The 18,300-nt window shown below is 40.8% G+C and overlaps 1 long non-coding RNA gene across 2 annotated transcripts in view; it reads right to left on the bottom strand.

Moving 5' to 3' along the window:
* Window positions 1–17,869, bottom strand: part of LOC108642223 — a 52,626-nt gene extending 34,757 nt beyond the window's left edge. The window contains exons 1-3 of one of the 2 annotated variants that reach the window (XR_001922510.1): window positions 17,802–17,869; window positions 17,050–17,131; window positions 13,593–13,748 (exon numbers count right to left, since the gene is read on the bottom strand). This is a non-coding gene — a long non-coding RNA (uncharacterized LOC108642223). Of the gene's footprint in view, window positions 1–13,529; window positions 13,749–17,049; window positions 17,132–17,801 lie in introns of those variants that run through there. The other variant, XR_001922506.1, reaches the window with a different exon arrangement.
* Between the last annotated feature and the right edge of the window lie 431 nt (window positions 17,870–18,300).

The raw sequence follows: 18,300 nt of genomic DNA, 5'->3' as shown, positions 1-18,300 counted from the left end.
AAGTGATGCTACAAATCTTGTGCTGGTATTTCCATGGGCCTCTGCTATAGGCAGTGCTGGGGGGGAGCTCACCTCCTTCACGTGGTCCCTCTTTTCTGTCAGACCATGAGACAAGGCACGAGAGGAGGTTTGGTGTAGGAGCTCAACCTGGTGTAAAGTGCAGCTGAAGAGACAGGTCAGACTGTCTGGAAGGGTATAAAAGGAGGCTGGTGAATTATCTTGCCTCAAGCAACGATTTCCTCCTCTAGCAATAGGAATCCTCACTGGCAAGGCTGGGAATTCATGGCTTTGCAGGGAGAACCACAGTCTGTCCATCTGAGACAAAATGCCGCCTGAAACAAGCCACCAGGTTCAATTTAAATAGATATAACGAGAAATACAAGGAGAAAAAAATCACACCAGAAAAAGATGTTCATTTTTAAAGGTCTCAGGATGACTTACTGAATAGACATACCCAAAGAATATTCCCTGTAGCTTCTACAACTTCCAAAGCAAATGCATGGATAAGTAGTAGAGCTGTGGAGAAACTTATTATCTTTTTACAAGAATGCTTTTGGCACTGAATTGTGCATCTCTTAGATCCCGAAATAGATTTTAACATTGTTTTCTTAACCCTGGCATGGGAAAGAGTGGATTTTTCAACCTTTGTTAATGATGGACAAGCCTGAAGACTTTTGATAACTTACTTCACAATGGGTAAATAGCCGAAGTCACCTTATCTGAACCAGCCAGGATGATTTGGTCTGAATAAAGAAGCTGGAAGTCTCATGAGAACAGGACTTACAAGATTTCCATTATTTCTTCTTTCCAGTAGGAAAAGTGACACAAAGAGGATATCCTATCTTTCTGTATTTCAGGACCCCTGCTTTTCCTCAGGGCTGGAACCAAGAAGCTGCAAAATCATGTGAAACTAGAGATTGGGAATCATTTCACTGACCTTTTTGGAAAGATTAAATGTGACTGTAAGTTTGTCTGCATGAACACATAGTGATAAAGAAACAACATTTCTTTGCTTCCTTTTCTTCTGTTAAGTCTATTAATTTCAGTGGTGTTATTTCTTCACTTACATAATTTGTTAAGAGATGAATCAGATCCCCCTTTACCCTCTCTTCTTTGGCAATATTTTTACTGGTAGAACTGGAGAGTTCTCCTCCTAGCAGAGGAGAAATCTTAATTCATCTTAGAGTCACCCAGAGAGGTGAAAGAAGGAACTCAGATTAGAAGTTGAAAGAGTAAATGGTCAACTCAGAGGAACTAATCTTAAGCCCAAGTTCATGTTTAGCTTTCAAACATGAACTTTCAAAATTGCTAGAAATTTGCTGCAAACCCTTAAAACAGTACAAGACCAGATTAATAATATGGAAACACACCATTTGTAGAGGTCTGAGCTAAAAAGAATAGAGAACCTGATGACAGCAAAAGTGTGGACATCCAGACAATGATGGGACCTTATGATTTAAATTCTATGTGAACAGTAAAAAAAAAAAAAAAAGAAGGAAAGGAAGAAAAAAACCCCAATGCTGATGCCTGCATTTTTGTTATTAGTAGTGGCCCTGACCCAGCCAGGAACATATCACACGCAGAAATCAAAACTAACCATTGAGCAATACTTTGGGGGGCTGGGGGTGGAAATCTCCACGTTTGGGTTTGCTCCAAGATGAGCAGAATGGTGTGATGTGGATCCACTCACACTCCAGTGCCTCCAACAAAATCTGTTCTCTGGGCTTTTGCTTATGGTACCTGGAAATGTGACCCTAATGAGCAACTTTCAGTCCCTTCTTTGGCCTTTGGGATCTTGCTCTTTGACGTGTCATAAACATGGGTATCTGCCCCAGTTCCTGAAAGGAGTTGTTCCTGCAGTGTAACAGCTGCAAAGATTTATAAACTTCTCTGCTTCAGGCAAATTGGTAAATGTCTATTTGCAGCTAGTTCTTAATTTTGGTTTTGGGGGTTTTTATGTGTGGAACTGCTGGTGACTAAACCCTTGGATTGCCTTGGGACTTTTCCATGCTCATGTAACATCTACCCCTTCCTAGATCAAAACAGGCATGCAAATCAACTCTTGAATATTTGTGGATGCTCTATTTTCTTGCAGACTCACTTCAACTCTTTGCAGACCCAGACAGAACCCAGCTGGGCTTTTTAGACTAGCACAGCTCTGCCTCCACCCAGAGACAATCAAACCTCAGGCAGTAAATCCCAAAGGCTTCAGCTTCTCTGGTATTTCATCTTCTGGTACCTTCTCTCATCCGTCCAGCGCTCGAGAACCTGGTGAGTTCATTGCCCATTTTATGAGCTATTGAGTAGAGTGAACATGTGACTCAACTGTAACTGAGTTTTAACTGCTGGAAAAATATCTTGTTTCTGCTTGGGTACTGAGTTTATTAGTTTCTCAAATTTTTATCAGTTGTTTACATGTGCCTACACTACATAGCTCTGGTGACTAAGAAATGGGAGAGGACACTGTGAATTAGGAACTGTAAAAGGGAGGAAACATAAATTAGTGATGTTCTCTTCTTCCATAAATAAATATTTATGACTCCACCAATAGGTTATCCTGCTTCAGCCTTGTACAAACACCGTCTGCAGCAGAGGTAATGTTGATTTTAAGCAATGTACCCTCAGATGCAGAGTCCTGTTTCTCAGTGCCTGCAGTGGCAGTTAATGCAGCTCAGCTCCTCATAGATTTAAGACTCTGATGCTTGAAATCTATGTCCAGGTGCTTTCCAGGCAACTGGGAAATTATTTTATGCATTTCCATTTCCATGGCATCTCCTAAAACATTAATCTTTGCAGTTGCTGCCATTTAAAATTTATCTGAGCTATTGAAGGAATAGTCGCTCAAATTCCTCGAATCTTGTTCCCTCAACACATTTACTTAGGACATCCCATCCCTTCAGGCTGTCCCTCTTCTTTCCTGAGGATGTTTCAAAGCAGAGTGAAATGAGGACTCTTCTCCTGTTGACACTCTGAGTTTGGCTGTGAAGAAGGATGTTATTTCTGCGAGAGCTGGAGTTTCCGAAGGCAGCCAGTTGAGTTTGTTTATTCCCCCGTTTCAAAGCCTGCACTGTCCTGTGGCTCCACATCACCAGGGCAGCTTTAGTGCCTGACAAAAGTGTCGAGGAAAACCCCCTTGAGCACGGGGTGTTACAACCTTCTGCAGAGGAGTGGCCAACCCCCTCAGCCTCCCAATGCTCTCCTGCCAGACCACGCAGCGCTGAGATGCTGAAATACGTTCTTTCCTGGCAGAGCTCAGGAACGGCCAATTTAGTGGGAGAAGGAAGTTGGCAGAACTCTGTCCGTAAAGACTTTGAAATAGTCTGATTTTTATCAGAAATGACAACAGCAAAAAGAGAGTAAGCCAAGGGTGCTCCAAAAGCTGCGCTCGTCTCCCGCCTCCCTCTACTCTCACCAACGTCATGGAGAGAATTTCCTTAAGTTTTCTCCAGGAGACTCTATGGAAGAGTTTGACTCAGTTCCTGCAGTGTCTTGGGTCCTTATGTTTCTAAGGGAAAAAGTGTGTTTTGAGTAAATTATTGACAAAGCAAAAGTGTGACTCTTCTGAGGTCGTTTCAGTGCATGAGGCCACATTCTTCCTCGCAGAGCTGGTGAAAGTAAACAACATTATTATAGATTTTGGTCATGCCCTGGCATCAGTAAGTGCAGTTTCTGTGTTTGCCATATGCTCTCACTGAACTGGAACAGCACTGCATACACAGGGAAATTGTTTAAAGAGCCAGTTCAGCCTCAGAACTCGCTGTCAAAATTATGATGTACATGATTCGTCCTGTGAACCACAAGAGCGTTTTTGTTTGTCAAGTGAAATAATGTGTAATTTGGTAGATCATTTAGGAAAGCTTTTTTGTTTGTTGGGGTTTTTTTTTCCCTTTTTTTTTTCCTTTTTTTTTTTTTTTTTCTTAGTATCCCACCACAGGCCTGGATATTGGAGCACAGGATTAATGGAGAGGCTCCTGCATCTCCCTGGGACAACAGCGACTCGATGTGAGATTGAAGACAGAGGAGGCACAAGCCAAGACTTTAAACTCTGCTCTCAGAAGGCGACTTGCTGAGCCAAGTAAAGAGAAGAGGGAAAATTGACACCCCACAAGACATGGACAATTGTTGCCACCGGCTGGGAGGCCTTAAATTACAACCCCATTTTGTATATCCAAAAGCTTACACTTTCTATTTATACATCCCACTTCTTCTGTGCACCAAAAGTTGGATTTGGCAAATGCAGCTATTCCCTGCAGGCATATGGGTGAGGTTTGCTGCAGAGAAAATAAACTTGATTGTTGAAAACCTGTGTTTGCAATTACTCTGAGTTTCAATATTCTGAGGTCAAAATAGATCCTTTTAAAAATCATAATGCTTTGAAACAGATTCGTTTTCTTTCTGAAATGGTTATTGGATTAAAATGAAATATTGAAACGTTTTTGGTAAGCAAGTCATAGCAAAACCCTTCAATAGACATTATAAAAATGTGGAAAGAAATAAAGTATAGAAAGTTTTTTGGGGTAAAGACCATTTCTGTTAAAAATAATTAGTTCTAAAAATGACAACCTGCTACACTGAGCAGGCCAAACCAGGTTTCCAATACATCTTTTGGGAGATTATTCCACAGTCTGAAAGATCTTTACTTGGCAAAGGGGCAGGTACAAATAGTAAGAAGCATTTTCTTCAGGGACTTTGGTGGACTAGATGAGAATCTGAGTTCATAAATATTGTCACAGAAAATTGTGGGACTCTCTTAGGACAAAAAGCCAGATTTTGCAGCGTGTTTAATGTGCCTTAATTTCCTTAGGAGTGAGAAAGAGGGACTGGCATTTAAAAATATATTAAAGGTCCCAGCCAGGAATGAGCCAAGGAGGTCTCCCAGGTTGGGAATAATCCTAAAATTCTGAAGCAATCATTCAAAGGGGATGAAATATTTTTAATAATTTATTTGCTATTTCAATGACATCTCCAGAGTGTGTCAGCAGAGCTTTCACACTGGATGACCAACTTGATGTGAATTTTTGATAGAGAAAGAGTAAAAAATCAGAACTCCAGGAGCAGGAATAAAAAGCAGATCTAGAAAAAAGATCATAAGCAATTATTTAGGTCCTTGAGATATAGCAACACACTGCAAAAGAGCTTCAACAGGACTAAGAGCAGGAGCCTTTCTCCTCCACCTCAGACTGGAGCTACATCTGGCACTTCACCCTCCTAAGAAAACAGTGAGGGGCTTGTTCCAAGGAAGGTGCAAGGAGGGCAGCCAGAGCTGCTCTGCATGCTCCTTGCCTTGAAATATTCCTTCACTGCATGCCCACTTGAAGGCCCCTTTATGCTGAGGAAACTTAGTGTAAATAGGAATCAGGCTCAAAGAGCCTGGAAAGCCGTAGCATGAGAGTTCAAACCTTTTCAGTTCAAACCCTTTCAGATCAGAGCAGCTCTAAACCTCCAGCCAGGTTTCCCCCCACCATACACAGCGTGCTCATTAGGGCTGGCTGATGAACTCTGCTAATTACCTTATGCTTGGGGCTGCCATGTTATGGATGGCAAGAACACCAGGGGCGTGTTTTTGGAGGAGAGGAGGGGGCGTCTCTCAGTTCTCTTCCATTTCTTGGAAAGAAAAAGCTTTTACTTTATTTTTTTTTAACCTTAAAGTGTTACTTGTAAATGGAGGCCAGAATTTAATTTCAGATAGTGTTACTCCACCTTGTGCAAGTGATTTCTCTTGACACTGCACTGACTACCCGTGCACAAAAAGCCCTTTATGACTTACACGCCAAAGAGCCTGAAGTATTTTTTGCCTCTCCAAAAATGACATTTCATTCCCCCCCTCCTTTTTTTTTTTTATCACCTGAACACTGGCCTTAAAACCACAGCACGCAAAGGCCCCATGTGAAGTAGGGAAAGGCATTCAGCATCTGCTTATATCCCCAAACTGAAGCACCAGTGTGCCTAAAAAAGCTTGTATTTAAAGGCATTGCAGCTGCATCAGCTCATATTTCATCCAGCCACCAATTTCCTTTTCCCCCTGACAAACAGGCCTCAGAAAGAACCCAGGCCAGAAATTCTCCACGTTAGCGAAACATTTCCTCTTTCCCGTTCTCCCTTCCATTAACATTATTACGCTGCTCCTGGGAAAAGATGACTTTTCCAATCCAGGCAGCGTATTTCTCTCTTTTCTTTTCTTTCTGTCTGTTTTCTCCTTCTCCAGGCCAGAGGTAAGGGAAGAACTGGGGTGCGGATAACAAGGGAGAAGGAATATTTGGGCGAAAGGAAATAGAATGTTTCTTCAGGAAGGAGACCCTAAAATCTGCCTCCTTTTTGCATGTGAATGCTGAGAGATGGCAAGTCCTGGCTCTTTCTTCCACTGAGTGTGGGATAGAAAGAGAGAGAAAAACACCGTGTGGGTGACAACCCTCATTGAGGCTCAGGTGCTCAAACACAACTTTGGTGACAACATTCACCAAATGCTCCCTCTGGGATAAATAGCTGCTTAAAGCCCATTTGGCTGATCCAGGGGTTAAAACTCATCCCAGACCTGGCTTAAGCCAAGTTACAGCTGGTTAATAAGCCAATATTTACAGTTGTCAGGATATTATACTTGTTTCTAGATGTCCAGCCGCCTTCATGGTCTGTGCAATCCCATTTCTGCACATCCCACCTCCACTAAAGGTCTCCATCCTCCCAGCTTGCAGGACCAACCCTTTAACTCACACATCTTTACTGCCTGATTTATGTCAGGGCTGTAGCAAATGGATTCAACCTACACAAGACCAAAACCAGCTCTGATACAAAAAGGAGTGATTATCCCGCGTATCAGGAGGGTTGTACTCGTATCGAGTCTGATTTTACCATGTGCATGTTCACTTCAGCCTGCTTTTATTTTTCTTCTCCTTCAAGAAATGGAAGGCAGAGTCCCAGAGGACAGAAAACATCTCAGTGAAATTAGTGGCAAAGGACAGCCAGGTCATAATTCCTCACCGCAGAGCAAGCGTGTCGTGACTGAACCATAAACTTTCTGTTATGCCCATAAAAAAGGTGAAACAGCAGCATCTGCTCCCTCAAAATACCCTCTGGCATTATTTTAAAGTCACTTTACCCTATTCTAAGGTAACTAACTCAGGAAATCCATTCTCGAGGCAGCTCTTATAAGTTCTAATAGGGAATTGCTTCTTCTTTCTCACTGTGCCTAAAAAGCTGTGAAATAATTTGGGTTTCTCGTGTTTGGTTTTTTGAGAAGTCGACCCAAAAGCAGGGAGATTTTATGAAAAAGTGCCTTATAAAAGGAGCAGTATAAGAACAGGTTTGACAGACAATTTCCTGCAGGTATAAGTTGCTTAATCATGTACCAGTGGCTGAATCAGGTATTTTGAATCAATCAGATTTTATGTTGTGTTTTAGCAATTCTTGGCAATAAGTACTAACACCTCAGAAACAGATTAAAAATCATAATTTCAAAGAGTGTAGGAATGGTTCATTTCAGGAGATCAGACGGAGCAAATTTCCTTTCTGTTGTTCTCTTCCACTTTGACTTTGTAATTCTGTTCTAAATAAACCTTCTGCATAAATTGTTGTTTACAGTGACAAAGGCAAATCACGTCAAGCCAGACCCCTGAGCCTTTTCCTGCAGGATTATCAGAAAGGGGCAGTTTCTCTAACCACTCTCTGTTCCTCCTCTTTTTTTTATTTTGTGTTTTCTTACTTGCTTTGCTGTTTTTGCTTTTCCCTCTGGGTTGGGAGCTTTGTGCAGACAGACAGACCTTCCCTTGGGAATGGTTTCGGCTTCAACAAATTGCCATTCTGTGACACTCTACCAAAGAACTACCTTGGAAAATTCCCAACCACCTCTAGTCTGTTCTCTGGAGCACATTTCACTTCCAAATCCTTGGAAAGTTGTGGAGCAGACCATCCCAGGGCATAGTCCTCTCCACTCCAGGGTATCCCTTTTGCAAGGCAGCTTGGCCCCATCTAAAGGGAGGCAATTTATATCCAAGAAGATCCTCTTGGAGGTGACATTCAGCCTCAATTTAAAGCTGAGGAGGGAGTTTTCCAGCATTTTTGACAAAAACAGAGCAATGATATTATGTCTGGTTTTGATTTAGAGCTCGTTGCAGTGTCACACTTAAAAAAAATTAAATTATTCCTATTTTGTAGGGTTTGAAAGGATCAGTTTTCTGTTTTTGAAGGTTAAGTGCAGGCAATGCACTCCATTTTTTGGCTTTAGCATCTTCAAATAGAGAATCCTGTTGTATTTGACGGTGTTAGCAGAAATAAGAAATCGCAAACTTTTGAAAAGAAATATAAAAGTATTGGTAATGCCAGCTTTTTTTTTCTAAAAATATTAGTTTTCCAGGAGTGTTTTTCAATTCTAACATCAACGAAAAAGATAAGATGAACTTATATATATTTTTTCACTTGGTGTAAAAATGACCGCATAAAGTGCAGAAGATACATAATAAGAAGCAAAAGCACGGACTCGTTTGGACAACCCAAGTTAATTCTTTGGCTGCACCTCTAAATGTTTGATTCTGCTCAGCTCCCCTGAATGTGATTCTTAATTTTTTTTCTCCCTAAATTTGCCCTGGAACAACTCACACAAAAATTTTGACCGTTGTTTTGACCGATTTTATTTTTTTTTCCCCGCTCTTCCCCAACATGGTTTCTGTGAGCTCTAAGAATAACAAAAATAATAAACCCAACGTTCAAGTTATGCCTGGAGAAGTTTTATTTCGCTTTTACTTCCACCAGTGTCAAAATACCATTCTTAGCAGCCCCGGTGCCCCGTCACGTGGTTGGAGATTTTTGTTTCATGCCTTTCTGGTTAGAGATGTCTTGCTTGAGAATTTTATTTCGTGCGTGTCATAGAACAAGTATGTTTTTTATGACATTTATGAATGTGACCAGTCTGGGAACATGCTGTCTGTCTGCTCGGGTTTAAGCCAAAATTGAAGTCATTGTAACTAGAATTTCCAATTTTGGGGAGAGCTGATCCGTCAGCTGGGGGTCAATAAATTGGCAGAGTCATCTTTTATAGCATGAGAAGGTGATTTCTGCCTTAGAGGAATTGTCAGGGTGAGGTTTTGATTATCTGAAATATTCGTCAGAAAGATTCTTTCTACCTTGCCCTGCCTTTTCTTTTTGTTATAAAATTTATATTAACTGTAGTATTAAATAAAAAAAAAATGCATTTAAATTCTCAGTGCCTGTTACAGAAACCAGTTTTGTCCTGAAGTGCAAGAATCAAGCCTGCAGCATCAAAATATCAAAGAATTTCAGTCTCCTGTTGCATTAAACCTACCTCTCTTATTTCAGCTCCTCCAACTCTGAAATTCATGATTGAGAGCTGTTAACTCCCAACGATAGCTCCTGGCAAGCAGGGCTTGAGGTTTTTTTAATATTTTATTTTAATTATTTTTAGTTTATAGCTCAGCAACTCGGCTGACCCAGGGGAACACTTAAACTAAATTTGATAGATGTCAAGTTAGGAAAAATAAAGACAGCAGTGTTCTTTCTGCCTGCAATTACAAATGTTTGCTGGAGACTTTTCTGACAGGATTAAGCAGAGCAGAGACCTGGGGAGAGCAGAGAGGGACTGTCGCTGAGGTCACCTTGGCTGATGTTCTCCAGAGCCTGGAAGGGGAGGAGGACTAGGACACCCCCCGGTAGCAGTTGCTCCTAACTCCAAATGCAGCAGGTTTTCCCTTTTTTTCCCCCTTTTCCCTGAGTCCTGATGCGTCTTGCATCAACTGCAGGAGCTAAAAAGAGAGTGCTTGTTTTTTCAGCTGACATTTGGAGCTGTGGAGACCTCTGAGATGCCCCGTAGATGGGCTGAAAAACCCCCAAGAAAAACAAAAAATGGAGCTTAACGAGCTGCAAAGGAGTGAGGAAATGCTCCAGGAAACGATGCAAAAGCCTGCTTTTGACAGTCTACCCCAAACCCAAATATCAGAAACATCCCCCAAAAATGAAAAAAAAGTAGATCTGCTGTTTTCCAGTCCATTTTTTTCCTTGCAATCTAAAATATATGAAGACACTGTAAAATGGACTGATGCAATCAGTGAGAAAGGGAGAAAAATTAGACTCCTCAAAGTTCTATAGGAATTATTCAGAGGGGAAAAATGTTGCATCTCTCCAGTATAATATACTGGCAAACTGCATCAGGGAAAAGGAGTGGGCTCTCCAGTTTTTTGTCATTAGGTCATGGGCTCAAATCATGCCCAGGAATTTAATCCAAAACTCAGCGAAATCAGCAGGAGCCTCATTACTGGGAATCAATACTAAGGTACACAAGAAAGGACAAACAGAAATTGTCAGAAAAAAATATTGAGCATTCATATGTTCTTTTGAATATGTTCAGTTTTTTCTTTACACTGAAATAAGGGGAGGAATTTCTTACTGGTCTGATCTTTCCATAATTCTTTTCAATATTTGTTTTTGGGTGACCCTCACTCTTATAGCTTTACTTATATTCTATCACTGGAAAAGAAGGGGAGATACAGGCTGGGTATGAATAAAGTACACACATCCAAAATTGGGTTTTGTTTGAAGGTGGGAAACCCTTTTTTTTACTGCTATTTTTAATTATGAAAAAAATCTAAATTATATCTACGGATATGGATAATTTTTCCCACTCTAAAAAAAGGCTGACAGAGAAGTGCTGCATGAATTGATATTGCATGAAAGTTCTTCATGGATCATGTGAGATCAGCTGGTTCCAGCCCAATTTGGGGAATTTTCTGAGTGAAATAATATTGTCAAAGGGGTGCCCACTGCACAAAGCTCAGCATAAAATGCCCTGAATCCTACAACTTTCTAAGTATAAAATCTGAACTACATTTTCCTGCTGGAGATGTCCTTTCTGCTGTGGGAATTGAGGGTGGTACTACTTGCTCGTGATTTAAACTGTTTTCACTGTCTATTTTCCAATATTAATAATTAATTTTAAGGTTAAATCCTTTACTGGATGGACAGGTATTTTTATAACACATTAAAGAACATTTACTTAAGGTGAAGCACAAGCTGATTTATCTCTATAACCATGGAGGGCAAGAGTATTCCCTCCATATTTTTCTTCCCAGCTTTCAGACAAAGAAATCAACACATATATATATATATATATACATATATATATATTTGCAATACTTGGTAGTAATAAAAAAAAGCTGAGGTCATCTGAATTATTTCACAATCAGGCAGGTAAAGTGGCTTAGCAGATTATGAAACCCCACTGCTGCCAAATTGCTCCATGATGATAATTATTTGCTTCTGTTCTTTAATTCTGGGTGGGCAATGCTGCTTTTCTTCTGTCCTCTGGAAAAAAAAAAAAAAAAAAAAAAAAGCAAGATGGCTCTCCCTATGGTTTTTGGCTTAACTGCACACATCTGGGTTTTGTATCAAAAGAAATAAATATCAGCCCTAATTAATCCTCTGAGGCTGCTGGGCACGAACTCCTGAGCGACACAGGCTTTAATTACAGCTTCAGCCAGGGATGGAGTTGGTTGGGGAAGGCTGGCTGTTGATTTAATGCACTATATCATGTCCAAAAGGATCTGGAACAACACTGATTTACATCAGCTGAATATTTGGCTCATTTGAGACTCCCTTGGGAAGGAGAGGGGCGATACCTATATCCATACACTCCCCCTGAGTTGGTCAGATGTGGTGTGCAGCAAACTCTATTGCAAAATGCTCGCGAAATCCAGTTTGCTGAGTTCAAATGTTGAAGTTGTTTAACTGGGGGAAAAAAATAGTGTGATATTGAAAAAAAAGCTCTGAAAATATTATGATCATATATTCAGATATTTTCTCTAGGAATATGAACTCCTTGAGTTACTAGTGCTTTGTAAAAGGTTATGTAGAATGATTCAACCACAAGATAAAGCTCCTGTATTTCAGAAAAAGAAGTATCTAAATGACTATATTCTGATTACTTTTACATGTTTACTAATTCAGCTAATTAAAGATAGACTTCAGGGATTCAGTTGAACAGCAATAAAACTTGTTGAGAATGAGGTTTGTTACACATCCTACAATTCCAAACCTGTCTGTCTGTGTCTCTTGTATTCCCTCCTCTTTTTTTTTTAAGAAGACTTTAAAACCAAGTTGTTTGTAAATATATGAGTGAATTCAGAGTAAGTGAAAGTAAAGAGACTGTTAACACTGTCCTCAGTACAGCCAGGCTTTGTGCAAACTTCCCTCCCTTCCAGTACACCTCAAGTCTAACTTGCAGTAAACGTTGTTATTCTAGTCCTGGGTTTATCTACCAAAGGGCTGCCAATGTACTAAATTGTGTGGTTGATTCTTGTAAAGAGTGCTAATGAAACTCACTATTATTATACCTATTTTCCCTCCCAGCCAAAGCCCAAACTGGAACTGTAATCCCTAGGAGTTCAAACCTGGTATATTAATGCCCTGCAAAACTCCTCCTGCCTCCCCACGATGCCATCTGAAGTCATCCCTGTGTATCCAGGCTGGTTTTGTTGTGCTAGGCAGAGGTGTGTTTACATGACTATCCATCTATTACAGGATATTATTTTTCCAGTGGAGAGTATTTCAAATATTTCCAATGAAGACTTTTCATTTCTACTTTTTTTTTTTTAACTGCTGTTACTGAAAGTAAAAAAGAAAGAAATAAAAGCATACCAGAAAAATCTACAGTAAAGTCAGAGAAGCAGGGAAAATTGAGAATTTAGAGTCATGGAATCATTTAGATTAGAAAAGACCTCTAAGATCATCAAGTCCAACCATTTCCCCAGCACTGCCAAGGCCACCACTAAACCGTGTCCCCAAGTGCCACATCTACATGTCATAAATCCCTCCAGGGATGGTGACCAAAGCACTGCCCTGGACAGCCTGTTCCAATGCTTGATAAGCCTTTCAGTGAAGAAATTTTCCCTAATATCCAATTTATCTCCCCTGGCACAACTTGAGGTCATTCCAGTTGTTACTTGAGAGAAGAGACCAAAATCCACCCCACTACAACATCTTAAAAGATGAGGCTGATGCTGACATTTGCTCTGCTATATGATGGCCCCAGTGGATCCACAGATTCTAGTCAGAAGTCTTTAATTACATACAGTATTTTCTGGAATTCCTTGCATGTTCCTTAATTTCACACATATATTTTTTACACAGATATGTCATATGAAGACAAAGCAAGAGAATCCTGTAAAAAAGTAATATCATTCTGATTAATACTGGTGTACAGCCTGGATTCTTGAGAGTATTTCACAAACACTAAGGGCCAGATTAATTGATGTAATGGCAGGAAATCCATGGCATAATAACCTGATTTAATTCTAGAAATCTTGCACAGTAACTGCTTCTTCGTGCCCAGTCTGTACATGCTCCTCGTGGAGATTCCAAGATCTGCCATTAGCTCTGATTTTTCTTCAAATCCTTTGATAATAGGAAGAAGTAAAATCACAGTTACCTAAACAGCAATCCCTGCTATTCTTGGGCAACCAAAGCCCTCTTGAAAGCAAAGGAATGGCTGCAGAAAGGTCATTGCCAGGAAGCATTCAAACACCATTAATCCTCCTCTATCTCCTCACTGCTGATAAGACTCTCTTTAGACCCTGGAGTCAAGTTCCTCTTACCCTGATATGTTCAAGTGCTCAGTGTTGTGCTCCTGTTATTCATGTCTGGCTGGAGGGTTGAGTTTCTCTCCCAGTTTTTCCTTTCACTTCAGCAGCTCTGGAGCCAGGACAACGTGGCCTCATCAATTTTACTCTTCTCCACTACGAGCGAATCTTCTACCAACAAAAACCAAGGGTAACTTTTAACACGAGTGTGCAACATCCATGTTTGTGTTTAAATGTTCACTCTACATTTACCAATGATATAGAAGTGTCATGTTTGGGCACGTGCAGAGAATACAAAATTACCTCCTGACCTCCCTCCTCCATGAATGGCACCATTAATTTTGTTGTAACTTCATTCACACCTAGAAATTCATAGCTAGAAATGCGTGTTTGGGCATTAGGACAAAAGGTACCCAAGACTGCAACAGTTAATTTGAGATTTTTCATCTTTCTTATTTCTCCAGCTATTTACGGGATCATGCAACCCAAGATAAAAGTTAGTAATATGGATTCTGCAGTAGTCCATTCCACCTACTCTTTGTCATCTTGCTGATCTAAACAGAAACCTGTTATACTAATGAATTTTGGGATTCTTTTCAGCTCCCTTACAACAATATCTGAGCACCTTATTGTTTCTAAACCTGTATTTTACTTAGCAGAGAGATAAAACAACCCTGTTTCACAGGTGGAGAAGTGGGACACTGGAAGATAACAGAAAGGGAATTCAGCTCAAATATGCCCTTTTAAGTGAATTATCTATACACAGCACAAGTACTACTGCTTGTGGAAGCACAACGGAAATACCCTGTTTCATGAAGTCATCTATCTTCCAAATTAATTTTGATCCTCTGTTTACACTTGCTCTTTATTTTTCAAAACAACCCTGAAAGGCAAAAGCAGAGTTTTGAGAACCTTCATGTAATAAAGGAACAATTAAGCTTTTGCTCATATGAGGAAAAGGTTTTTAGTGCAGTGAAATATCCATCAGACTTTGCATTTCTCAGAGCTACTTAAATAGCTCAGAAAACCCACCTGATTAGGCACTTTACATATAAAACAAAGTCTTGTTTGTTAAAATAGACTTTAAACATCAAATTAAAGTTGCATGACTCAGAATTGTACACAAATAAATAACTGGCTGCATACTTGGAACAAATGTTGTTTTATTGTGCAATAAATATTGCTGATGCTGCTATTTAAAATGTGAATGAATTTGTCCTTCTGGTTGTGCATTACTCGTAATGATGGGGAAGGGAGCACTGAAAACTTTTTCTGGGATATCATTTTGGCAGGGGGCAAAAGCTGGGATGCAAGAGACTGGTTGGATGCTGTGCACCCTTGGAACCAACCTGACAGGACTGGAAGTGCTAAATTCTGCCAGCAGACATGACCATGGGGCCAACTTCATCCTGTTTATTCAGCAAGCAAATATGTAGTTAAGGTGGGACTGACTGTGATCTAATTCTTCTGAGAGAGACTCACAAAATTCTTGCCAAAAGAAGCAACAAGAGGTATTGTTATTGCTGAGAGCTGGTCAGTCCTTGGACAGTCGTGCAAAGATCATCTTCTTGAGTGAACACACAAACCAGGTGGGTCCTTCCCCCAAGGCCCTGTTTTAACAACTCTCAGGCACAATCTGAAGTTCAAAGATGTTTAATTGCTTGCTTGAAGTTGAACAAGTGTTTAAATAATTTTCTGCATATAGAACCATAAATGATGTGGGTTAGAAGGGACTTTAAAGCTCATCCATTGCCACCTCCTGATAAGGGAAGGGATACCTTCCAGGTTGCTCCAAGCCCCATCCAACCTGGCCTTGGACACTTGCAGGGATGGGGCACACACAATTTCTCTGGGCAACCTGTGCCAGGGCCTCACCACCCTCACAGCTCAGAATTCCTTCCCAATATCCCATCTAACCCTACCCTGCCAGTGGGAAGCCATTCCCCCTTGTCCTGTCCCTCCAGGCCCTTGTCCAAAGTCCCTCTCCCACTCTCCTGGAGCCCCTTTAGGCACTGGAAGGGTCTCCAAGGTCTCTCTGGAGCCTTCTCCTCCCCAGGCTGAACACTCCCATCTCTCCCAGTCTGTCTCCAGAGCAGAGGGGGTCCAGCCCTTGGAGCACCTTCGTGGCCTTCTCTGAAATTGCTCCAGCAGCTTCATGTCCTTTTTGTGCTGGGGACCCCAGAGCTGGAGGCAGTTCTGCAGGTGGGGTCTCATCAGAGTGGGGTAGAGGGGGAGAATCCTCTCCCTTGATCTGCTGGTCACAATTCTTTTGGATGCAGTCCAGGATATGTTTGACTTTCTGGGCTGCAAGTGCACGTTGCTGGGTCATCATGTTGATCTTCTCATCAACCAGATCAAAAAAAGTCAGGCTGCACTTGTGTTTCTGGAGAAATTATGCAGGAAATTAACTGATAACTACTTTGCCAAGGATTACAGCTGATATAAATCTGGGTTGCACCTTTGGTTGGAGAATGGAGAAGTTGCCTCAGTCTTTAAAGTAGTGTATCCGTGAGAAATAATAAAGAACAAAATGACAAAGGTGTTGGATCTCTCTTGTGTGAACACACAGTTGCTTTAGGTTATGCCATGTTACCATAGAGATTTTCATATGTCATAACTGCAGTTTAGCACAAACATAGTATTTCACATTTTTGTTGTGTTCTCCATGTAAAAATTCATCTCAGCCAGATGTAATTTAGAAAGTGAAGGGGTGTTCCACGATTATTGGTTTCATAATCCAAATCTTCTTGAGAAACAGGTCATGAACAGTTTGGCACAGACTTGGAAAATTTCATATTCCTTTGGCAGAGGAAGCTGACTAGAAATATTCAGTGATTAGATTTTCAAAGAGGTTGAACCTCTGCAGCTCTTCATATTTCCATAGCAGCGCTCCAGGGTTCGACACAGCTGAGAATCTGTTCGTTATCATCCACAGGTTTCTTTTACAACTCCCTTAGAAAAAAATGAATCTCTGTGAAATGCATCTTCCAGAGGAAAAAAATACAGCCAGCTCTGGCTGTGCCCTTCAGGAGTACACACAGCTTAAATCCATGCTCATGCTGGTTTATATGTACTGGCACCCCAAAACCACTGCCTGACTTCTGCCTGTACCAGCTTGAATATTGCATGTCTTTACACTCTCCTTTTTTATAAAGTTAATTTTTAATCACACAGTTTTATGAGGAAAATTAAGGATTTGTGCTGTGAGCCTAATTTCATGCTCTGTGGATTTGTGTATGATTTTTACAGCATGGACGTGCACTCCAGCTTTCCCTTAAAGGAGGACAATAAGCCAAATTTCTGCCTCTAACTATTTTATGAAACATGTAGGAAGTTAATATTTAGGGAGACTTTGGCTCATTGATCAGATTTGACAGATGGATACACAGATACAACACAGAAACAATGACTGCATAAGCCTTAACCCCCTGAGGAGACCAGCTAAAAAACACTTTGTGAGGAGCAGACTCACTTCTTTACAAGCATTTGCAGAATTGCAGGTGGGATTTCACATGGACTGTGGAGCTCTGGCTTCAGCCAGGAGTGGGTTGTCTCTATAAATGAAACACAAAATAGACATTAAAAATGTGTGAAATGAGAAAATCAGAGCTTTCAGTAATTTATAATTGAGCCAGAAGAGCTGATTGGACGTATCTAATATTCTGCTCAGTGTATTACAGGCTCCCCTTTGTCTGGGATGTATGCTTGGAAAAAAACCCACCCAATCATATTTACAAATGTCCACTGATAAATTTGCCTTTTTTATATTTCCATTTTTTTTTTCTTTTTTCATCATAATCAATTCTTTCTTTTCTATGATGACTTGATTATAAATATGGCATTTCGGCCATAGGTGACAGACCCACTCTGGGCCAGATGTGCTGGCTGCCTATGAAGGGCTTGGCCATAGGATGTTAGTGGTTTAAAGTAACAGGAAACCTGAGGAATATCATAAATCAGCCTTTTCTGACTAGGTTTTTGTACAGAGTATAACAAAATGTATTGAATAACTTAAGTATGTGTGAGCCTACTGCCTACCAAATTACTGGGGTCTGCCAGTGGAAAACACACTAATTTGATGTTGGCCTCAAACAGAAAATTGTTAAACGAAAATTAGGCTTCAGCATTTCAACAAAAAAATCAGCTTGGAGCTCAGTGTTAACAGGAGCCCAAGGATTTAACTAACTGTAATGAAAATAAAGAGAGACAAAATTCCTGACTTACTGAGCCCCAGTCCTGAGGAAAGGTTTCTCCTTCTGGATCCCAACACAGCAGGAGGCACAAAGCGTGTACCAAAGGGTGGGTTGTCTTTCTTTTCTCTCTCCTGCCATGGATTTCACAAGGTCATAGGTTGACATTTTGTACTTTTCCACACTTGAATTGACTTTCATTAACAATAAACAGAAGGTACTGGGCCAAAGTCATCGAGTCCATGACAGAGTGTTCTAAAACATGAAGCCTCCTGCGTGCAAGGACATCAGGAGGGGCTGAGCTCAGAGCTCCTCTCACCTGGTGTCCTGGCTCTGCCCTGGTCAGTGCAGGGCACTTCAGGGGAGGTATGAGAACCACATCTGAGCTATTCCCTGTTGGGGACCTCTTTCGAACCCCAATTGATATAAACAATCACATTTCAATTATACTCCTGGAGGTAAATCTGCCTGTGGCAGTGCAGCTTCTGCTCTAACCAGCTAAAATTAATTATTGTCAGTTGATTCATCCAAGG

This window comes from Manacus vitellinus, unplaced genomic scaffold (assembly GCF_001715985.3).
Source record: "Manacus vitellinus isolate BGI_N305 unplaced genomic scaffold, ASM171598v3 scaffold_10_pilon, whole genome shotgun sequence".
In the NCBI taxonomy this organism is placed as follows: Eukaryota; Metazoa; Chordata; class Aves; order Passeriformes; family Pipridae; genus Manacus; species Manacus vitellinus.
This window is presented reverse-complemented; position numbering and strand designations above follow the sequence as displayed.